This window comes from Tyto alba, unplaced genomic scaffold (genome assembly GCF_018691265.1).
Source record: "Tyto alba isolate M040663 unplaced genomic scaffold, T.alba_DEE_v4.0 Super-Scaffold_22, whole genome shotgun sequence".
Lineage (NCBI taxonomy): Eukaryota > Metazoa > Chordata > Aves > Strigiformes > Tytonidae > Tyto > Tyto alba.
Genome location: NW_024881296.1, coordinates 17,332,446 through 17,349,999, shown reverse-complemented (window position 1 = coordinate 17,349,999; position 17,554 = coordinate 17,332,446). Strand labels below are relative to the sequence as shown.

Here is a 17,554-nt window from a genome sequence, read left to right as displayed (position 1 = left end):
TCCTTTAGGAAACCAGATGAAAATATGTGCCCATAGGTTGATATATGCTAACAGTTTATTTAAATACGGAGACCAAAAATGAAAGGTACTGATACAATGCATTGTTGTAACGATAGAAGTCCTAATACAGATGCTGGTGTATCAGTTTAAATATGGCAGGTGGGGTGGTGGTGAAAATCACACACTCATAGCCCATGTAACTAGCATTTCTGGGCAAGTTTTTCTAGTGCAGACTAACCCTAACTGTGACATCTGCCAGCTTCTCCTCTACCTCAGCAATACAGTTGTTTCACTGTTTTCTTAAAGAAACCCCCACTTCCCTGCGCAGAAGCCACACAGTACCCACAAATGGAAACATCCCATTAAAGCTAAACTCTGGGGCCACAGTTAATTTTAGAATAGACTCATTCTTTAATTGAATAAGCACTAGCAAAAGACCTGTGAGATGCGTTACAGGAATTTAAGATCCACACTGTCCAGTTTGACCCTTTACAAAGTCTAGTACTTAACAGAAGCAATACTGGCTGAGATGCAGAAAACATACATATGTTTCTTTTAACCTCTTTCTTCTTTCAGCACGCTTCATTGTCTGCAACAAGTCCATGGCTAGTAATCAGTTACGGTGCATTTATAATTTGTAAAGAATACCATTCCTTTAATAAATACAGAGGATCATACCACACAAAAAGTTTTCCAAATTACTCTTTGCAGAATTGCACCAAATATTTTCACATCTACTGACATCCACAAAATAAGCACTCCTTACACATGTGCAAATATTTCCATGACTGTTTTAAGTATTCAACTATGAAGAGAAGAGGGGCTTTTGTTTTTCTCTACGCATGTATCTAATACAAAACGCCACAGATTTGTTTTCCTTGTTTTCTTAAAGCTTGATTAAAATGAAGACTTCTGCATGGACCACTTTGGGCCCAATCTTGGTGGCTCAGGTGACTGGCTTTAGAGACACCTGTATGTACAGATGACAGAAGACATTTTACACAAGTGCATGAACATGCACACACACATCCACCCCCACCATGGCAGGAGGAAATCTTGCAGCTTTGATCAAACACGGTTTAGAGAGTGACAAAATGGTGAGGGCTTCAGTGTCACCTTGGGAACACAGAGATGCCAACATCTGTTACTGTCATGGTCATCGATGGGGGGGGACGTGGCAGGGTGTGAAATCCCTCTAAGATCTTAGAGGCAAGATCACTTTGGAGCTGCAAAGGTTAAGTGCTGTTTAAAGGGTACTTGAGAAACTGCCACTCTTCCAGAAGCACAGATGAGAAACTATAGAAAAACACCTTGGTCTGAATGACTTGGAAGCTGGAGTAGCTCAGATGCTGTAATAACAAACACTACTGATGCATAACTCTGTTTACATCAAGTTTACCAGGGAAGAGGCACACTGGCTGGTCTCCAGGTCTTCAAGGGCAATACCTAATCTGCATATATAGTTACACAGGCACTGACAGTCAGAAACAAATCCACACAACCATTCTTTTTGCTTGTGTATGCACATTTCCTCACCTGCAAGAGGAAACAATTATTTCAGTATGAGGAGGACAAGGCTGTTTTATGTTGCAATAATGCATAGAGGTGAGCTACATGACCCTGCCATTTTGAACTTTCACAACTTTACAAAAAATGGCAATCTGTGCAGTAAGTGTGTGCTGTTTCATCTACCTTGTAATGAATGGTGTAGCTGTGTCCTAACCCTGTGGATACCTGCATGCTCACCCTGCCCATAAAAGACAGCAGCTTTAAGCCACACTTAAAGCGTTCATTTTCATTCTGGCAGGGACCAACTCTAGTTCCTTTGCCAAATTTACATTGAACTTATCATTTGAAAATCTGTTTTTTCAATTACACGAAAGGTCACTTAAAAAAAAAAAAAAATGTAAGAAGCAGCAGGCAAAATACTCATCTTTAGACTTTGCTCACTGAAGAATGTGCTGCCTGCAGCAGCTCCTCTCACCAACCTCGCACCACACTGTCCGTACTGGAAACACAACACAGGACACAACTCTCAATTTGATCAGCTGTTGCAGTCACTATCCAGTGTTCTCTTATATGCTACTTTTGTAAAGACTGCTTTATCTGAAGGGAACATCAGGGAGCTATTTCCCAAGAAAATTATGGGATAAAACCTGGTTAGGTGGCAGGAAATATCCACTCTACAGCAGTCTTTATATGGATGATGGATATATATTTTTTTTAATTTTTTCTGCAATCTGATGTATTTGAAGAACAGATTTGTGTCAAATTTTATTCTGTATACTTTAGTAGAGCCCACTAATTTGTAAAGACCCCACACTTTAGAGATATTCTGGGAAATACGGTTCTTGAAGACTCAAGAGTTGAATTTAGTGATACACCTTATAGACAGAGATACTCAGTATGAGCAAATTTGGCCCCTCAAAAAAGGAGATAACTGGTATTCTGTACTGGTGCTTGCTTTCTTAAAATAAGCTGGTGGTTGATAAAATGGATTTTTAAATAAAAAGGCATTAGCTGCAAGGTAATTGGGTAAAAGCCGAATACTTACAGTTCTTGTAAATGTTTATTATGCACATTAAGGAATGAAAAAATTTGTGACAACATCTTTGATACTAAATTGCAGAAACAGATTGCATAAGACATGATAAGGGATACAGAGACAAACAGCATTAGAAGCTCAGGACTTAGAGAAAAAGGATGAAAGAATCGTAAGATTTTGTATTGGTTGTGCCTTGGGCTGCCAAATACCTGTGATACCACTGGAAAAAATACAGTACACTGTACATTTAGACTGCCTTATCCAACTAAATAGAGCAAGTCTTTGTCCTGGGTGAAAAGCGTACAGGACACTACTTCTAATTTCTTCCAGTTAATCTTTCTCCCCCTCTGAAGCTGTTGTCTTGGGAACCTACATATTTCCAATGTCACAGCAGGGGTCAGGTCTCCTGCCTTTACCCCTTAGTTCTTTGTTTTCTATGGTTTGGCCTGATCTTGTTCCCAGTGGCATTTTATTGATTTCAGTGGATGCAGACACAGATCCAGAACTGGCTATTGCATAAGGATGCTGTATTAAGAAAAATACTAAGTTCCAGAGAAAAGGAAAATAGTTCCTGGATATAAAACTCTTAAGAGGGCATGAAAACCTCAAGACAGGAATGTTTCTACATAAAATAGCTCGAAATCTCATGAAGACATCTGATCACCCCTCAGTAGTAGTCACTCAAAAAGAAAAGGATCCAGGAAATGGAAAGCAGACTGGACACCTGTGAGAAAAATGACAGAGTGGTTCTTAGAAGCCCAGGCCTGATAGCACTCAGGCTATTTCAAACACCACAATGCTCTTAAGACAGGCTGTAATGGAAAGAAAACACTGTTGAAAGGGTAATGTTATACTTTCTGAAGTGAAATTGCCTCAATGTGAAAGATTTTCTGGGTGCTTTGCTGGCAACTACTAATTATTTACCTTTGAATCCTTCACTATAGTATTTATCCTTTTTGGTTCTAGTTCTGTACCATGCCCTGCTGTCCCGCAGACTCTGCATGGGGCAAAACTTAAAAGGATTTGCCAGAGATGTAAGAAAGGCATGTAATCCAGGGATGCCTTTTGGTAGATGCCAACTAAGTGATGATGCCACACCTTTGCCCTTTCCAAAACAGTGCCACCCAGTGTGCCATGCAGAGCCTCTCCATAACCACTGTCAGACATGAAAGGTCAGGCCATTTCTGTAAGAGCTTGCTTTTGCCTCCAGCTGCCTGTATTCTTGTCCACCTCACTCCTAAGCGTGGCCTCCAGCACGAATCACAGCGAGCCCCAGCACTGTTTCACTATAAGGGCCCTAATTCTCTTTGTACACTAGAAATCAGCCCTTCCACCTTTGCTTCACGGCACAAGTTGCCCCATCATATCTTCTTCCTGTCTATTCTTTGATTCTGTGGAAAGCTGGAGGCCTAGGGGATAGCTAGGGGTGTGACAACAGTGTGTGGGGATAGTTGGAAGTCTGGATCCAGCAAAAGTTGGTGGTGAATCAAAGGCTGTTTATTCAGGCAACTACTTTGTGATCTATGTGAAATTGCAGTTGTGAATTTGCAATCCACTTCCTTTGGAAAAATCACTGCAATAGATAGTAATTAACAACCTCTTACAAACCATTGGCAGGCTATCCTGAAACCAGTTCTCAGGTTCCTTGGGCATTGGATTGCCTGAGTCTGCTGGGTCCCTTGTCACCAATTTAATACTTTCTTCAAGCCTGAGGCAAAGGCCCTACTCCAAATGCCTCTCCAGTAGGAAACTGTGATAAGCGACCTTATGGCTAAATGCCAAAATGGCCTAGCCAGAAATTGGGCAATTTTCCCACTTGGCCCTGGAGAGGCAAACATCCTGCAGATGGCCACCTAAACCTGGTACTAAGGTACTAAGGCAGTACCTTAGAACAGTCATCAGACAAGACCTCCTCAGAGCGCTGCCTACTTCACAAATGGGTCTCAAACACTCAGGACCTTGTGTCAGATGAGTGGCCTAGCCTCAAGTTTAGATAATCCCTCATGAAAACTGTTGCATACAGTACACAGAACGGACTGTTTTCTGAGAAAGATCGACTCTATAGCCCAGGATCAGAATTGCTTTGACTAAGCACGTGTTTGTATTAGAAGAAGGCATAAGAACATCAACAATGCAGTTTTATGGAAAATGGAGTAGGAAATACAGAAGTACCAAAGTTGAGGGAAGTACACGTCAGATAATTTTTTGTGTGATATATTGAAAACTGATTGGGCCGAAGGACCTGGATTGGTGTTGAGACATCTATTGCTCTGCAGAGAATCCTTAATGTCATCCTACTGTCATTTACGACAGGAGTTCAGGTGCCCCTGAGCTCAAGCCATGAATGTAAACAAAAAAAAAAAAAAGGCTTGTTATGCACACATGCAGCCTGGTGAGCCCATGTCCTTACCAGCTGCTGGATCTGCGAGCTCACCCCCAGCCGTTTGATGTAGCTACAGGTTTAGCAAAACCATTCTCAGAGTGATTAGACAGTGTCTTATTCATATGCTCACTTCCATGCTAGCAGTATGTTATTAATCCTACAAATGCCACTGATTCACATTTTTTTCCAATCTGAATAACATAGCTCATGTAATTTCCTACTCACCAACTCCCAGGTGACTAAGAATTGCTAGCCCGGGAAACTGAGCTCTGGGATCTGTCAGTTAGTTGCCTGCCAGTTCAGCCACAAAACAGTCTACATAAGTATTCTGAATCTACTGTTTTTCACACCTTTTTTGAAGCACAGGTGTCCCAAGTATTATCAATACTACCAAAAAAACCTTCTGCCTCCCAGGCAAGGTAGCCATAATGGTAGCATGAATCAGAATTGGCTACACTAACTGCAGTAAATCTACAGGACTGAGCAATCCCAGTTCATTAATAACAGCATCTCATCACCAGCTGCTCCTTGGTGACAGATGGCTGCAGCTGACTCCCTAAGCATTGCTTTCTCTTGCCACCCCCAATGAGTTGTAGCATTTGAGACACCAATGACCTAGTAGTCTGAGTTTGTTTATACATTGTAAATGTCCCTTCTGTCTTTTTGTCTTCTTTTCATGTCTTTTTTTCTTCATAAGGGGAATCACAAACAATCAAAAAAAAAAAAAAATTCAGTGTTTATTTCAACACAGATAATAGAATTCCAAAACCCATGGCTGAAAAATCTCCACCTCACTCTAGCACTGTTACAAGACCTACATCAGGCAGTGTGATACCATCATGACAACTAATTAAAAAGTCTTTTGCCAGAGGGAAATCTTTCTACCTGGCAGGTATGAAATACTTTTTTTCTCTCTTACTTCAAATACATTTTTTCAGCAAAGAAATTAACTCCAAAAAGAAATCCTATGCATTGTCATTGGTCAACCCATTGCAATCCTAATTAGACCCTCCCTCCTGCACTGAATCATGCCAAGGGGACTTTCCCAAAATCCACTTAACAAAGCTTTTACAAAGACAAAGGGATTTGCCAGTGCTCAGTTTTGTGCAGCGTAAGGATCTTATAGCCAGTGTTACATTCACTCACCTAAACGTATGGACTTTCAAACAGCACTGCCCTGTGTGTGCAGGAGTCTCCATCATGTGAGAAAAAATGTGAGCTTTGCACAACCCTGTGGTACAGACTTCTGCATAGAGGGGCACACTTCATCCCACAGCCAAAACAGGTTCCTGGGCTCATGTGCTGAATCAGTGTGTCATAGCCGGAGGGGTCCAGCTGCCTTCATAGCATTTTCTGGATTTTGCCATCAAGTTTCAGCTCTTTTCTTAATGGAATAGGACCTTGTGGGAATATGATATGTCCCCAAGAGTAGTTTGCCCTCTGACTGCTGCTCTGTTACTACAGTGGAGCTTACAAGAGGGGGTGGGAGGGAAGAAATACCAGCTACCTGGGTCATGACACCTTAAGGGTACGAACAGTCTTCTTTTGCTATAATGCTAGACAATATGAAGCACAATAAGGCTTTGTAAGAACTGCTAAAATATTACTAGTAATACTCCACAGCTGCAGGGAGGGAACAAGTGACAGGCTTGAGCAGAAGAAGTTGTTTAATTTTATAGATAAACCATTTTATTATAAATATCTTTGGGAACCAAAAAGCCATTTCTGAATTAGGAAATAAAGGCAAGAAAATAGACAACATGCATCTTCCCACAGGAAAGTAGCTTTTGAAAACCTTTCCCAAATTATTTCACTTAAAAGCAATACAAGTTTGTTCTTTTTTTTTTTTTTTTTTTTTCTTTTACTTCCCTGTATCCTAAAATTGTGCCTAGAAGCTGGTTATTAAAAGCATATTTAGGGAAGTACAGCCATCAGTACTTTTAAAGTAATTTACAGCAAATTACTTTATATTGGATGCTAGCAGCAAATGGGAACCAGCACAGTAATGGCAGAGGGAGTGGGTTAGCTGAGAGCAAATGTTCATGAGGGAAAATACAGTAAGCTAAAACTTTCCTGACTTCAAATATCAGCACTAATGATCACCTCGCACTACAGTGTCTGGCACTCAAGCTGATAAAAATAGCATTATTAAGAAGATCCTTAAGTGTCTGTGGACCAGCTGATTGCATGTCTTAATTAGACAAGAATTGAATTCCTTAATGTTGCATTTAGCTTGCTACCTGAGTGACTGTAAATCACTTTGAAAGTTGTGGCAGCTCTGTTTGGGGTGATTGGGGGCAGGTGGGAATAGGATGGATCTGCAGCTTTGTAGAGAGGAAGCTATGCCCTGACCTAGCATGCATCTGGTCAGTGTAGAGTGTAGGGAACCTTGCCTTCTGCTGGCTAAATATTTATCAGGGCATGAACTATGAACAGGTATAACTGGTTAACTGGTGTAAAGCTGGTGTAGCTCCGTGAGTTTCCATGACACTAGGTACTGGTTTACACTAGAGGAGACTGTGGCCCTTTAACTGTGCTTTACCAACATAGCTAATGGGCTTTTTAGCCAACAGACCCTGGAAAATCTCTCAGGGGTACTTTCAGGTATTATTGGTCTCCTTGCTGTCCTTCCTACCCTCTTGGGTTATTGATCCTGTAGAAGGCAATGGAGCAACATGTGCCTGTGTCTTAACTGCTCCAAAGCATAGCCCAAGTTTTCAGCAAAATCACCCCCAAAGGTGAACGGCTCAGTGCTAGCTGTTCATTGGAGCAGGGCAAGTAACAGAAGAAGGGCAGGACATGCAGGCAGGCATAGTAGTGTCTTCAGCCACTTCAGCAAAATTCTTCAGAGGACATTTGCCAAGGTCCTTACTGACATTGGACCTATGCAGAAAGGTATGGAAGGTACAGTGACTTATTTCTCATAGTTAGCTCTCCTAAGGAGAGGAGAGAGGGCACAGAAGTGCAACAGATCTTGAAATGAGTCTGAGTAGCAAAATGTGGCTACAGCATGAGACTTCAAACTTTGCAGAGCTAATAAGTGTGATAATGCACTGTTTCAGTTTAGATTTATATGCTACACACACACATAAACAGCAAAAGATATGTTGCAAAGTCAACCACGTGAAGATGGAAGTGCCAGAATGAAAGTGGCCTGTGCAAATTTACTGCTTCTTCTGTGAGTCTTCATATGTTACATAGGTTTCAGTCTATGTGGCTGCCCAGTTCTTTTTCCACAGACCCCTTCCCATATTCAGAGCAAAGTCAAGAAGGTCTTATTTAATGAGAAGTTATATATCTTCCTTATTCAATGTGTGTGGCAGCAACAGAAGCTAGTATTTATTGGGTGTTGTTTAAGCCCCTGTGGGCATTTTTAATGGTACTGACTGTTACAGTGTCAAGTTTATTTTCACAACTCATCTGTGAAGTGAGGCCAGGAGCATGAGTCTGATCCTGTCATCTTTACCCTAAGCAGTGAGTAACTTCCTTCATGATTGCTAGTGCTGCTCTTCAGAAAAAAGAAAGAAAAGTCACGCTTGATTTACAGTCAGCATTTGTGCTTCTTCTAAATGCCCCCCTTGCACCAGAAGGGTATGTGGGAACATGATGGCCTTCATCTGGGATGAGTTAGATTCTCACCAGAGAAATGTAGAATGAACTTGATATCAAGTTCAGAGAGGAGGAATCTGGATTATGAACAAGAAGGGTGTGTCATTAAGTCCAAATTTTGTTCTGTAAATGCAGTTTTTCCATTACCTTGTGTACAGTTTCTAGTCACATAAATCCTCATTTGCAGCCTCTTTCAGTTGTAATGCATGGCACTCCTGGCTGGCAGAGACTGAAGTATGCAGAGGCAGCCTGAAACAGCGGCAGAGGAAAAAGGATAAAATTGTTTTATCATCCTACTGAACAACTTCCTCTGTACTATAATACAGGACATTTGATAACCCAGACATTTGAGTGTACAGGGTCAAAACATTGTCCCCTAGATATAACAGCTACTATTGTAATTAATGAAAACTACAGAGTCAGGATATAAGAGATTTTAACAGCAAAAGGGAAAAGCATGCTTAATACTTTCCTTTATATCAAAGCACTTCCAGTGGCATATAACCCTAGAAAAATTTCAGCTTTCAAATTGAAATTTCCTACCACTGCTCGCTCTTCAAGACTCAGTTCTTGGTGAAATTACAACATGCTTGCTTTGTCTATTTAAGATAATAGGAAGCTAAAACTGAAGCAGAAACATCTATTAGGGTTTGTTTGCTTGTATTTTTTTTTCTATTAAATGAGAAATATTGAATTATATTTGGAGCAACTGTTGCTCCTCAGCAGTTTACTACAGAAGATGTTATTTTGTCACAGAATAATCCTGACAGAGTTCTGCGAGTTCACCTTAATGCATTTTGCTTGAGGCCAAACAAGTCATCAGAGGCCGGTCAGGATGCATATATGACATGTTTCTGACTTCCTGTGTTGGTTGATGTGTTTATAACAAAGTTTATTTGTTGTTACAAAGACTACTTTTTTTTTGATTAATTCTGACCTAAGTGGTAATTGTGGTAGTTCAGGAGGCATATGATACCATGATTTATTAAGTCTGCAATGCAAGATTCACAATGGAATTAGGAAGTAACAAAGAGATAAGGTTGTACATAAAAAACTTACTTTTTCCTTTCTCACTGAAGTAGGACATAAATGAACTGCACAGGATCTATAGCTAAGTGAGAAAATTTAAATATTATGATGTTTGCTCTCAGCGTATGGAAGTCTCAGAGTCCCCAGAAACATTAAACCATATTTTAAAGAAATGGTTTCTGACCAGCCATTGCTCTCTTCAAGAGAATATGCACTGAGGCCACTTACCTGGTGGTGTTGACAATTGCTGCTGGGTTTTCCCAAACTAAGCAGTTTGATAAAATGTTATATGTGTTTTCAAATAATTTTCTGATCAGTGAAGTGTTTTATTTTTGTTTTCTTTCTGAAAAAAAAAAAAAAAAGGTCCTGTAAAAGAGTTTAGGAGTTTTTTTATTCCTTCTTACAGAAAGAAATGAAAGCTCTATCCGTGCTATAGAGTAGTATATGTTCCAAGAAGCATATATCGGAGATAAAACCATACCTTCTTTATATTCTGCTCTATGTCTATAGAATGCAATTTATTTAATCCCTATTAGGTGATATAAGACAAAACTAATTCTGGGGAAAATGTTCAAAAGTGCATAAATGGCAGAGAAGACTAAATCCCATTTTAACTTTAGGTTTCTTAGATACTGCAATAAAGAGTGAAAAAAGCTCTTCAAAAATGTTTCCTATTTAAATTAAAAAAAAGTTACTGTCTAACAATATAGTTTACATTCTGCCAATCACCAAAGTACAATGAGTTCAATAAAAAAAGAAGCAAAACGTACTTTCAAAAGACCCCCATGTGATGTTAAATTAAGTAGGAAAATATAAGGGTGTGATTATGTGGCATTATTTTAAACACTGGCACTTACTGATGAAGAGCCATTATAATGCACTCTGGAAAACTCTTCCTATTCCCTCATTACTGATAACCTGGGCCCAGCCTGGAATCTGGCAGACTGAAAATCAAGATCAACGACAGCCACCTTAGTGTCTTTCCTCCTGTCTCTCCAGTGTTGCATGCTCTGAAGCTGCATGGAGTGAGAAGGTTGGTTCCATAATCCATATGTCAGTGGGCTGCTGCCACCACAGAAGAAAGTTCAGGTGTGACTTGAAAGTCCTCCAGGGTAAGCTGGGGGCTGTGCTGCCTGTGCCCTGGTGATCTTTAAATAGTAGCCAAAAGCAGGCTGGCTGCTGCTGATGTCATCCTGCCAGTTTGAGATATTTAACTGAGATACCCGAGTTAGGAGTGTGGTTGCTTCATTTGTAGTCACGAGAGAGAGAGGCAGACACTTGGGGAAAATGAAACAGATAATTTCTGCAATTTTCATCACTGATGTGATTTAATTAATGCCAACCTCATTCTCCACATGAGTCAGTAGAAACAACACCCAATAACACCACAGGACAAGGCCCAGCTTTTAGGTTGAATCCAACAGACTTTTTCGTGCTTCCTGTACAGCCCCAAAAGAGGGGGGGGAGGAGGGGGGAGCAGAATTAATCCATTTATCACAGGCACCTATCCAAATTTATGCAATACTTTTCACCTTAAGTAAACGGAGAAATTCTGTTCTCAATTTAAAGTAGAAATTAAGACTGGACTGGGGAATGTTTAATGCTTGGTGTAGCCATCATTTAATGATGCAGTGAGGCTGTTTAGCCTGCTTAGCTTCCTCTCTCTGACTTTAGTCCACACTTGCTAGTAGCTCCGTGAGAATTTAATGTAGCTATTTGGGTTTTAGCCGCACTTACTTGCTGTCCAAATCTGTCTGTCTGAAGATTTTTAATGTTAGCCAATTTCAACCAGATTTTGGCAAGACAAAAAGATCTCAGATATACTAAATTTATGAAAATAGGTTGCCAGTTAAGTACAGAAAAAACTGTTAACACTCACACTGAGAAAAATGTTTCGTCATGGGTTCAACCCTTGTTAGGCATCAGAGCAGTTAGGAACAACAAGGCAGAAGGTATTTCGTGCTTCCATGACCACATGTGTAGCAGTATCCTGATCCAGCTGGTTTAAAGCAAGCTCTTTGTACCCGGTCTGGCTGGTACAGGCTTAATTTTCTTCATAGAAGCCTGTATAGTGCTGTGTTTGGATTTGTGACTAAAACAGAGTTGATGACACATTCGTGTTTTATCTGCTGCTGAGCAGTTCTTGCATGGCATCAAGGCTTTCTGTTTTTTCCACTCTGTCCCTGCAGTCAGTAGGCTGGGGGTAGGCAAGAGGCTGGAACACAGCTGGGGCAGCTGACCCGGATTGACCAAGGCAATATTCCATGTCATATAACATCATGCCCAGCAATAAAACCTGGGAGGGTCTCTTCCTAAAGTCACCATTGCTAGCAGACTGGCTGGGCATCCATCTGCTTGTGGGAGGTGGTGAGTGAGTGCTTTTGTATCACTATTATATTTTTATTTCCTTCAGTTATTAAACTGTCTTTATCTTGACCCATGAGTTTTTTTCTTGCTTTTGCTCTTCCTAGTTTCTCCCTGACCCTGCTGAGTGTGGGAGTGAGTGAACATTTGGGTGGGTACTTAGTTGCTGCCCAGGGTCAACCCACTACATTAATCCACATCTACATGAAGTCTGCTGATCGCAGTATAGATGAACCTTGAGCATAAAGAACTGAAACACATTTGTCAAACAATTAAATAAGTTACCAAACTGGAGGTAATCAAACCAATCAAGCTCCCAGATTCATTGAACATAGCAGATTTACAGTACTGTACAGTAGTAAAAAAATGTTCTTCTAGTACTTGGGAAAAAAAGTTTATAACAGAATACAAACATTTACAGGGATGATTACCAAAGGATGTTCCTGTACTTGCTCACTTTGTAGAAACTTGCTTGTATCCTGAGATGACCAGCAGCAGCCAGCTAGTGCTGTAGAAATGCAAAAACTGAGAAAAATATTCAGAAAGAGAGAGTAGACACCTCATAAATTGGAAACGCATCATTTGGAAACAAGGTGAAGAAGGCTTTGGGTGAGGCAGACCATCCTGGGATGATTATGAATTGCCAGCATAATGTGTCTGTGAACAATGTGTTGTGATCTTGGCATATGTCAGAAGTGTCCCCAACAGAGACACGGAGGCATGAATGTGACAGAAAGCATTAGTCCAACCATGCCTGCCGTCATATGGAAAAGTCTGTCACTCGTACTTGAAAAAAGGTAAAGTAAAATTGGAATAACTCAATTGTAGGATGTTTAGAGAAATGTTGATCCAAGCCTTTAAGCTTGGCCTATTAAGCCTCATAAAACAAATGGAGTGGAAATATGATTGCTCTCCACTCTGTCCAGTCAGGGAACAAAGGGGCTAGGAAATATAAGCTTGGAAAAGAAAATCTTAAGTTTACAAACAATATTGATATCATGATAAATAATTATAAGGTGATCATTAATACCTTGGAATGAAAAGATTTCTTATTGTTATCAGCTGGAATCAGATTCCAGAATTGCCTTGCCATGAAAGCAAATGGGACTTAAAAATTGCTTGCCACAGCACTCTCTAAATTTATGGAAAGACTTACATAACAAGGTGCCTGGGATGGTTGACTGGACACAACAAACTAACAAGACCTTTTTACTCCTGAGATCTCAATATGAAAGGGAAAGAAATTGGATGGCATCAGGAAAACCTCCTGGTATGGAAATCTATCTGGTAATACCAGTGACTAGCAAAGGAAGCTGCTGGATCTGGGACAATGACTGCATTAATACGAAAATCTTCTGGATCTCTCTCTCTTCCTGCAAGCAATTAAATAATTGTTCAAATAGTTCTGGAAGTTGGAATTTTCATTTGGGAGTAGGCCAACACAATGCTGTAGGAACATATATGAAGGGAACTCATAAGATCGTCCTATCTGTCAGGGCCTACTGCTTGTAAAAGCAGTGCTCTCTTCCATGGTGGGTGAAAGACAATAAACAGCATTTTTCTTTGGACCAAGCAGTGCTGCATAATAATAAGTATACATCATTTATAGGAGACTTGCTAAAGCTCTGCTATTGCCTTTTGCAATCTAATACAAATGTTTAAATAAACACAAACTAGCAAAATAGTAGAATGTATATATTGTTTGCTGGAAATGTAACAGAAAAACGACACTGAGTGCACTCATTACAAAGGGCTCTGAATCATGGACTTTTTTCATTTTTGATGATGCATACTTCTTGATTTAGAGTTTCTCAGGGCCAGATTTCTCCATACAGTTCAGCATCCAGAATCAGAGAAAAAGTTTCAGCTGTTCTCTTTTCTGTATGTGCACTACCTTTGCTTAGACATCAAAAGAAGGTGTTTTTCTTTCAAAGTACATCTGATGGTAACCTGTGACAACCTGGTGTTTTTTGTGTTCCTGAGTGGGAGCTAAGGACTTATAAATATCAGACTCCAAGTAGGAGAGCATTCTGTACCCCAGCTCATACAGATGATTATGCAGTTTATGTGCAAGCAGTTGGACTGCCGCAGCCATCGCTTATTGCAGGGATCTATTGGAATGAGCCCTTCCTGAGGAGGGAAGGGGCTTCTGGCTTCCCTAGAATGGCAAAGGTCTTTAAAAAATCGTGCAATATAATGGTATAAATAAATATGTAAATTTGCTGATCTACAGCTTATTTTGTGTACCACAGTGGTCTACCAAGCTGGTATACTGTTTCGGGTAGGTCTGTGGTATAGCTGTACTGGAACAGCAAGAAAAGTAGGCTTTCTGTTCTGTAGACTTGACTTTATATTTTTATTTATTCAATTCTACCCTCAAGTTTACACAATAAAGAGGACTAAAAATGAAATGCCACTGATTGTTTTTAACTTGTGCACAGTAAATGTCACACGAGAAGAGATTACTAGTTCAGGAGAAGATATCCTACCACAAAGGAGTTTATTGCTAGCACTGGTTTGAAGCTTATCTTTGCTTTCTGTAAAATCCAACAGAATGAGGCCTTGATATCTATACTTATGCAATAAAATAAGGACCTGAGTGATTGCAGCTCAGCTAATAAGCATCTTAATATTTGCTAAGCAAAGCCTGAGTAACATTTTGGTATAGTGTTAGATTCAGTTACATCACCACCAAAACTTACAAGCTCAAATCAGAATTGATTTCAGCTTCATTAACTGATTGATTTTAATGTAAATATCACAGTCATTTTTGCCTTTGAGAAGCAGATTTTTTTTAAAAAAGCAAATCTGGCATTCCTTGTATCACTGAGCACTTGAAAAATGTCAGCACAGCTTAGTGAGGTAGTTTTCTGGTTTTCTGGTTTTTAACTCCATCAGCTGTGGAACACATAGACTTCAGTTATTCATTAAAAGAATTTAAAACCCTTTACCATATTGTGATTTCTTTACTTTGGAAAAGAACAGTGCAGGACTTGCCAGGTTTAGCTTCCAGGCATAAACAAACTCAGTTGGCTGAACCTATTCAGGAGCATTTAGCATCCATTCCAAGAAAAACATATTGACCCCAACAGAAGTAGTGTCTGAATACTATTTCATTTTATTGATTGTTGCTTTTAATTTTAGCACGATCTTTTGATCATTACCTAAGGTCTTCATCCAAGCAGTTTTTGGCGTGGTAACCAGCAGACGAAGTTGGCAGGCTATCGAGATTACTGTTTATGAGGCAGACAATGCAATCATATACCAAGTAAGAATGAGTGTACACTGTGTTGTTTCAGCTGTACTTAACTAAAGGCTTTTAAACAATTTTGACATCAGTGCTTGATGGATTTTAGTTTGCACTAAAACAAGATGTAGAGAGTGGGCATAAAAATGTTTTGTAGATGAAATATTCAACTAACAAAGAGACAAAGAGGAAACTGGGGCATCAAGTTCTCTCAGAGATCTCCTATGTACTGCTAAAAAGTTGAACTAAATGGTGTTTTCAAAGTCTCTAAATTAGCCTTCTCCCAGTGAAGCCAGCGGTAAATTCCCAGTGGTTGCAAAGGAAGTCAGGTTAGGTCACTGTTCTTTAGGCCACCAAAAATCCTACCTTATTTTTTTTACTATTTCTTTGTGTCCCTAATGTCATACCGGTATCCTCCAGACCTTAAACTTAAAACTTGCCTCCTGCTTTGCTGAGCTTATGTTACCACTGTGTTGGCACGCAGGTGGCCGCCACTTTGGTGCAGCCACAGATTTCCCCAGCTGTGAGGAAAAGGCTGGTGTGCATTCGAGCTGTTGCCTCCATGTAGTCTGGTTGTGCTCTCTGGCCTGAGTTCCCTGACTGTAAAATACAGATAATGGCACTTCCCTGCCTACATGGATTATGTGGATAGCTCAAGCTTTCTAGGGATAAAAGCCAGAAAGTAATCTAACAGGTGACGTCTTGCTGCATATTTTATCTACTGGCATTGAACCATTACTCTATTACTCAGAAAAATGGAGACACAGACAAGAAGAACAAATTAAAAGCAAAGAAAAAAGCACTATTAATAATAATGAAGAAAAATGAAATGGCATATGACCTGATTTAAAAAAAAAAAAAATAACCCGCTGTAGATACACAAACCACTACATTAAATATGATTCTCCATATGATTATGAGCTTCTCTCAACTTGTCTACCTTACTACTTGCTTAAAGCCATTTACATCTTTTCTGGTCTTTGCATACTTACCCAGAGTATGAGAAGGGACTACTCGATGTATGCACTCTAGTAGTTCCTGGACAGTCAAGTTGAAAACTGCTAGACCAGTTTCTTCTTTAAAAACACATACACAACTAAACAGTAAGCAACCATGTTTGGAAAAAAAGAGGTGTTTTTCTGCATTTGCTAAATAGAGATAGAAATATTTCGTTACAAACTGTAATCAAGTCAGATAAAATGTGAAGTAGTACATTTGTCTCTTTTTGCTGAATCACTGTCAATGCTGTGCTGTGAGAGACAGCTGGGTGAAGTTGCTGAAGGACCATTAGGAACAATTAGACATGGGGTTTCCTTCCGGCAGCTTTGGTCCGGTGCCGTCTTCTTCAGGATTTTCTGTTGCTTAAAGGGAAACTAGAAGAAGCATGAGAATTTTGCTGCCTGGGAACAAAATCTAGTTGTTAAGAGCTATACTGCAGCTCTCCATCTCCGCGTAGTTCCTCTAGATCAACCATCACCATACTAGTCAAACACTGAATCAAATAAGTCAGTATGGGGCTAACCAATCTTCGGAGTTGATAGTATGCTTTATCCTTCCTACCTTGCTGAAAGTGTTGCTTAGTGAGTTTACTGCAGCCAATAATTTTCTTGTGTAGTGGTTTGAGCAGCACAGTGAACATGAGGAACATAGCAGTTGTTACCTCAAAGTGTGAGAAGGTTTGGCACAACAGGCTAAATCCTCCCAGTCTTCCAGGGCAGCAGAATCTATTGGAATATGGACTCTCACCTCCAAGTCCCTCAGGTTCCCCTCCACAAATGCAAATTTTACTTCAGTTTACATGATGTATAAGACCTGTAGGCAAAAAGCTTTGCTACCATACCAGTGTGCACTATAGATGGTAACTTACTATTCATATGCAAAAAGAAAACCCCACTGCTTGCTGTGACTTTTATTTCCCAACAATGGCGTAATATTTCTTCTCGAGTGCCATATACTGATCTTTTTTTTTAAGCATACATTTTAAAATAAAATTATTTGGCTTGCAGTTTGTGACAAGATAATGCAGACATATAAATGATATTTTAGTCAAAGTCACGGCTCCCAAAATATTATTTATGCTAACCTTTGAGATATGTTTTTTTTCTGAGGGAGCCAAGCTGTTATATATTTTCTTCTTAATCTACTTGGTATTCAGATTTCACTGCCAGCTGGAATTAAATATTGGAGATTTTCATTGTTGTTATAGGGCTGAATTATTATAGAGATAATTATTATTGAATATTTCAGCATACATCCTGTACTTAATCCATTTAACGCTAAAAGGAGCCCAAATTGCAGTACAAAGAACAAGTCTGTAAATGTTTTAATCTGAAAGATGAAGAAGGTTTGAGTTAAAGAGAATTCAATTGTCAAAGGC

The 17,554-nt window shown here is 39.7% G+C and overlaps 1 long non-coding RNA gene across 1 annotated transcript; it reads right to left on the bottom strand.

Moving 5' to 3' along the window:
* Nucleotides 1-366: 366 nt before the first annotated feature.
* Nucleotides 367-12,732, bottom strand: LOC116965907. The gene is made up of 4 exons (XR_004409781.2): nucleotides 12,362-12,732; nucleotides 9,795-9,909; nucleotides 8,685-8,786; nucleotides 367-1,536 (listed from the first exon to the last, which is right to left on the bottom strand). It is a non-coding gene; the product is annotated as an uncharacterized LOC116965907 (long non-coding RNA).
* Nucleotides 12,733-17,554: the final 4,822 nt, after the last annotated feature.